This window comes from Pholcus phalangioides, unplaced genomic scaffold, assembly GCF_987345545.1.
Source record: "Pholcus phalangioides strain wild (caught in Gottingen) unplaced genomic scaffold, Ppha-v1.0 ptg000022l_1, whole genome shotgun sequence".
Taxonomy (NCBI): Eukaryota; Metazoa; Arthropoda; class Arachnida; order Araneae; family Pholcidae; genus Pholcus; species Pholcus phalangioides.
In genome coordinates, this window is record NW_028301615.1 from 21745725 (window position 1) to 21752718 (window position 6994).

Sequence of the window (6994 nt, forward strand, 5' to 3'; positions counted from 1 at the left end):
GCACGAAATTATGAAAGATCCTGGAGTTAAAATTTCAACAGATACAGTTCATAGAAAGATCAGAGAAGCTTGTATTTGATTCATAAAAAGAGTGGTTAGGGAATCGCGTGTCATAGGGCAACACCAAAGAAAGGCAGAAATGGGCAAGAAGTCATATATTTTATATGACTTCAACTGCACATGAGGGCTAATTAGACCGAGACCTACAGTTTATTGTCGATCTCGAACGGCGGGCTTGTTTTTATACATAAGCGAGAGGTTGGTGCGCTAATTCCTCCATGTGGGAGCAATCTTCTCTGTGGTCATATCGTCGTTTCTGTTGTACCCCTGTTTCAGGAAAGTTTTCTCACAAGGACGAACCGGGTATCGAACTCGCGACACCTCTAAACATCCTTTGGTACTTTAGGAGAGTATCTTATCGACTTGCGCTATCGCGCCCCGTGAAAAGAAAGAGATTGAAATCATATGGTTTTATGGAGACAAAGAGCTTGTTATCGTATTTAGTCTTGTCGTATTTAAAAAAATGGAACTCACATGTTCCAGGTGGATGTTTTCCGCATGCAGTAAGGTGGAGCTTTGATAATGATATAACCACATTTGCTTCTAATGGTTAGGCTTCCTTAACTTCTGAAATTTGGTCGTCAAAATTCTGATGCTTTAAGGAGATCCTCGGGAACAGTTTGCTACGGATTGGAGAAGATTTAGGAGGACCGAACTTGCATTTCAACACTATAACGTGTCTATTCGAAGATCTGCTGACAAAAAAAGCTCTTCAATCGCGAAAATGTATCGGTTTTAGACTGGCCATGGATGAGTCCTGACTTGAATCCTATTAGGAATGTATGGGGCATACTTACGATAAATGTGTTTGCAAATGAAATACAATATTTTCGACTGTCGAAGAGCTCTATCGAGGAAGTATGGTGCAGTCTCGATGTTGAAACACTGCAACGTTTAATTAGATCCATGGAGAATAGGGTGTTTGAGGTTGTTAGAAAAAAATGTGGAAAGTCTATTAGCTATTAAAAGCCTGTAATTTTTATATAAACCTGAATTTACTCTAAACTTTTGATACAGTCATTTTTTGTATTTTCAATACTATAAATATTCTAGATGTTCCTTCATAGAAACATTTTTTCTATAAATGTAGAAATACTTCAGGTATTATCCATTAAAATGTGCCAATTTTACTCGCCGTATCTTTCTTGTTATTTTAAGAAATGTGCATTACCCAAACTTTTGAGGTGGATACTATAGCATTCAAACAGTCATTTGACTGCGATTTGAGCCGCGATAAAATCAAATCAATAAATTGAGTAGACTATTTAAATCAATTTGTGAACAGCAAATAATTCTCATGTGAAACAATGAACGATTGGCCACTCTAAATATTGCCACTTACCCACCTCCTACCCAACGCCTCTGTGTTGGAATATACTTTTACGGTACGAGACAAAATTACAAGACAGTCTTAATTTTTGGGGAAAGTACAAGGTGGAAAGTAAAAAATAACAAAAATTCCAGTGTTTTTTTTATAGCGGTGCAAAATAGCTTTATACCAAATATTGACAATTTAAAATAAAGTTTTCAAATTATTTTATGGAAAACAAAAAAATGTAGTTTAGAGAAATTTATAAGACGCCTTTTGAGAGGAAAAGTAAGATGTACTTCAAACAAAAAAAAAATTAAATATAAATTTATCAAAATCAATATTTTGTACAACCACCTCTGTTGCTAATCAAAGCTAAAAATACGACATGGAATGGATTCGACCAAATCAATCAGTTTGCCTCAAGGCACATAATTTCAAGCCTTGAGATGTAGTGTCTTTTAGATGCTTGATGGAAGAAAATTGTGTCCCACCTGCATATACTGATCTGCAAAGCACGACCACAATTTTAACATGGGATTGAGGTCAGGGTAAATAGAAAGCCATGGAAAGGACACTGATGTTTTCTTGCTTGAACCACTGTTTTGTGTGATCTCACAGGTGAATTTGACGTTCTATCTTCTTCGAATATGCAATCTTCGCCACAAAGAACTTCTTAATAAAAGATGCATAGGTAACAGGACGTATGGCATTGTACTGGCGAACCGCTCGTCCTAGAAGCATACTCCCAATTTGAAAAAGTGTCCAAATAATGTAGTACTCAGATATGTTATTCATGTTGCAAGGAGTTGCATAGTTATTAAAATTAAAAAAAACTAACTTAGACAGGGCAACAACTTTCTAATTGTGTTTTTAGGCACACGCAGACGGTTAAAAAGTTGGTTTTTTTTTTCTATTTTAACAATTGCAACACCTTGCAATATGAATGAAATATCTGAGTACTATACGTTATTTGGACACTTTTTCTAATTGGAAGTATTGCTATACGTTCTGTTACCTATGCACCCTGTATATACCAAGTTGCTCCTGCAAAAGCTGTACATAGCTTTTTTTGAGTTCACCCTTGAGGGCGGAAAAGCTATAGATGGAGGAGTTGATCTACTTTGCCCAAGAATATTAAGAAGACACCAACGGATAAGGCAAATACACGAAAATACAAAACTCCTAATGCATTTTGACAGCAATGGGTGTCGTCTTCAGAGGAAAAATATTTAACCACTAGTCACGCGGACCGAGTTCCCCACTTGGGTTGAATACCAAATCTTAACGCTCGGTTGCTTAGCGGAAAAAGTACGTCTGTTCATTTCAAACGTTTAAAATGCCATACGTACTTACCCGATATGCAAGGGGACCCAGGTTCGATTCCCGGAGGAGACAAATCACTTTTCTTCCCGAATATTCGTTCCGACATAACATTCAGAAAATTCAATTTCTCAGTCAAAGACATTTTAATTAATCGATATTGACTATAAAGGTTCGCTTTCGGCATGACATGCCGAAGGTTTGAGGTCAGAATTACTGAAAGTTTTCAAAACACGTTTTACCCTCATTTATACAGTTTTTCCGCACCTTTTCTCTCAGATTTTCTAATTTAAATATCTCGGTGAATGTTGTGTGCACTTAGAAACACATTATTGTTTTTGTGTTGGGCTCAGGAGAGGCAACAACTTTCTTATTGAGTTTTTGAGCACAGGGTGTCTGTATAAAAAGTTTTTTTTGTGTTTTTATAACTATACAACGCTTCTCAACACGAATGATTTATCTGAGGCCCACACGTTATTTGAATATTTTTTTATGGCGGTTCCATGAGCTTGGATCAGAAAACAATTTGCTCAATGTCTTTACATCGCTATTATACTGAATATTATGTTCTGAAGGGTACATAGCTTACATTTAATTGTCACAGGCGATCCGTAGAACTACATTAGGTTGAAAGAACCCCCTGCCCTGTATACTATAATTAGTGAGGGCCGTAGCAAGATCCTCATACACACAGGGACTAACGAACCCTCGGGGTGGGGCTAACGAACTAGAATTATTACTTATCAGTTTACGCACTTACTCTCGAAAAACAAAGTACCAGATCTCATGATCACGAGGCCCTCCCATGCAACCGGATCTAGTCTGGTAAATATATGATATTGACAAATATTTTTAGTGCAATAATATTAGTTGGATTCTCATGTTTTCGCTTCAAAATTCTAACACTTCTCCGTGCGTTGTAAAATAATATTAGGGGAGACAACCAAGGATATGTATTTATACTTGTACATCTTACTGATCTTAATTTACCGTACACAAATAACAACTGTTAAAACTTTGAAGCAAACTTCATAATTCAATTAATATTATTGTTTAGAAAAAATTTTGCAATATCATATCATATCGAGTTTTTCAATGCGGCACACTAATCAACCAGTCATCAATTTTAGTGCAAAGATCACAACGATTTCATTTTTTATTTGATAGGTGACAGCACTTGTGTGTTCCAGTTCAGTGATATTTCTTACATATATATATTTTTTCAGGGTGATTACTTACTTACTTAATTTCTCGCCGCATTATAGTGGCGAACCGTTTATTCTAGAGGCATACTTCTACTTAGAAAGAAAGTATCCAAATAACGTGTGTGTGTGTGTAGAACTCAGATACGTCATTCGTGTTGCAAGGGGTTGTATAATTATCAAAATAGAAAACTAACTTTTTATACGGACATCCTGTTCTCAAAAACCCAGTTAGAAAATTTTTGCTCTATCTCTCTTGGGGCCAACAAAAATATATTCCACGTTTTTAAGTACAATATTCGCAGATATATTTGAATTCAAAAATCGGAGGAAAGTTTAGAAAAAAAACAACACAAACTAACGAACAACGCTTCTTTTCCCTGATTTATGCTGTTCTTTTAATTTGCTGGTTTTTATTAAAAGATCCTATCTCTCGTTAAAATTCAAAATATAGATTAACTTTTCTAGTATTAGTAACGAGAAAGCTCTCCGGATTCTTGGAATTTCAAGGGTTCCGTGGCGTTTGATCATGCGGAACCCCAAAAAAAAGATAGCACGGAACACCAGGGCTCCGCGGAACACTAGTTGCAAACCCGTATGTATGCCATTCGTTAAGAACCTTTGCCCTATGCAGTGTATTTACTCCAGAACCTTACAGACATTAGAAAATTAGTGCTCAGTGGCACCTATCGGGCTGGAATTAGCACCTATCACTTTCTCTCCAGAATCACGAAATTACGTCTCATAACCATGAGGCCCTACAATACACCCGAGGCCCAGGTCGAGCCTGGTTAAGTCAATTCGTTAAGCGATCTTTGCATTAGCTGAATATACTATATTACCAAAATGCATTTTTAATAGTTGCAAAATGCATTGTAGGTCCAACATCATGAGACAATATTTGTTATTTAGGATTTTTCATCATATTTAGAGTGAATTTTTCAGAAAAATAAAACCATTTTTATAAACAAATAATACCGTGATTTTCCTCAAATGCATTGTTAAAAATAATCAGGATTATTGTTTCGGGATATTATGATATAGGCACCGGCGTTCCAAAATCGATATCTACCTGAAGTACTATTGAGGGAAAAAAGCCATTGTCGAGACAAGTGCACGCCACAACATGAGAATTATCAAAGGCAATAATGATTATTATCATTAATACCGTATTATAAGCAAAATTCCGGAACACATTTCAAAATTATTAGTAAATCCTGAAAAAAAAATTTTAAAAACTGTGACGTTTCGTGAGAGAATTTCTCAGAAAATAATTTAAATGTAATAATATTTCAATAAAAATTTAAACGGAAATATACAATTAATTTATAACCCAAAGATAAAAAATATAAGGAATAATTTCTTACCTTTATGTTTTTTCTACGAAATAGCACTTTTATTGCTGTGGGAAGAACAACAACAACAATAATAATAAGAAGAAGAAAGTAAAATCATTAACAGTGCACGAAATCCATTGCACCAGTACACGTCAGCAGCATCTTCCATTTAAGACTTTCAGAGCACACGCACAAAAATGCACCCGCGGTGGTAATAATAAGTGAGTAATAAATCGCACACACAATAATTGTTGCTGCTGCTGTTGCACCGACGATCGAGCTCCGAGAAGGACATTGCACCTTTTTTTCGCTCAAACAAATGCACAGGGGGAAAGAAAATAACGTTAATAGAATTTATAAATTCCGAATTTTTCACAGAAAAAAATTTATCTTAATAAAATCGTTTTTATTTTCCGAAAAAAAAAAATTGATGCACCGGATAATAATAATCCTGATTTAGGAAATTTTTGTTATAAGGAATAAATTTTTTTTAAAAATTAAAAAAAAAATTATATTAAATTTGATTGGTATATTTATGCGTAATTTATTTATTTTTGCTCCAGGTTAAGCCCCCCCAGTTTCCGTAAAAATGTGTAGTTTCACTCCGTCGGAGTCTAGAGGTAGCTTTAACAATTCCAGCGACAGCATCTTTGATTTTCCTGTTTTTGGAGGAGTGGGGGGAGGGAGGAGGGAGGGAAAGGTGTATCTCACGCACACACGGTCCAGGCCCACCCCCTGCCCCGGACTACGGATTGCGCACCACCACCCGGAGAAGCGATGCTACTGACACCTGGCGGAAGGAAATGACATACAACAGTTTTGATACCGAGAGGCTTAGTCAAAGAAGAATATATTTTTTGTATTATTATTTTCAGTCCTGGAGATTGTTTTTTTTTTGTCATGTTTTTCTTCTCCCGTTTTTGGAAAATTTTAAACTTCATTCAGGATAGGAATATTTACGCATATATTTATCTCGCGATCGATATTTATATAATACGGTGATTTTTTTCTTAACATATGTATAAATCAACGGTTCTCAGCCGGTGCTCCGCGGGGCCCTTAGGGCTCCGTGTGAACTCTGCGGCCTCCGCGGCCATTTGAGGGAAATGAAAAAAAGTTAAATTTGAAAAAAAATTATTATAAATACGTATTTTTAAATAATAAAAATGAATCAGTAACTTTGATGAATATGAATAAAAGAAATAACCCAACGGGGCTCCGTACCAGAAAGTGCACCGCGAGTCAAAAGAGGTTGAAAACCGCTGGTGTATATACAGTCGAATCCCGTTATAACGAACTCCAAGAGACCGGAGAAATCACTTCGTTATAACGAAATTTCGTTATGAAGGAATTCCAGTTTTTCTACATTGTTCCTATGTTAACTTATCTGGGGGATTAGAAACGTGTTCGTTAAAACGAGATTTTCGCTATGTCGGTATTCGTTAAAACGGGATTCGACTGTATAAATGATATATATAAATGATATAATTTAAATTCATGAATTTTCGTTTTATTCTCGTAAACTGATTATAATCTGATAAATATTTGTGATGTCCATGACGTAACTTATTTGGCCATTTTTACTAAAATGTATTCTTTCTATTTTCTAATTTATCATTTCCACTAAAATTTATTAATTTTTTTTACTATAATTTATTAAAATTTTTCAAATTCCTGAAATTTACTGTGGAAAGTTCACAAAGACTTTTGTTAGTTAATGGAAATCTCGATGCGCCCATTATTAATTTGAAACTAAGCACAAT

General features: G+C 35.3%; 1 protein-coding gene across 1 annotated transcript in view; it reads right to left on the bottom strand.

The window, feature by feature from the left end:
• The window catches only part of LOC149069996 (transient receptor potential-gamma protein-like), a 226365-nt gene extending 220509 nt beyond the window's left edge, over nt 1-5856 (bottom strand). The window contains exon 1 of the mRNA XM_089249484.1: nt 5262-5856. The gene's annotated coding sequence lies outside the window, so the exon portion shown is untranslated. The remainder of the gene's footprint in view (nt 1-5261) is intronic.
• Nucleotides 5857-6994: the final 1138 nt, after the last annotated feature.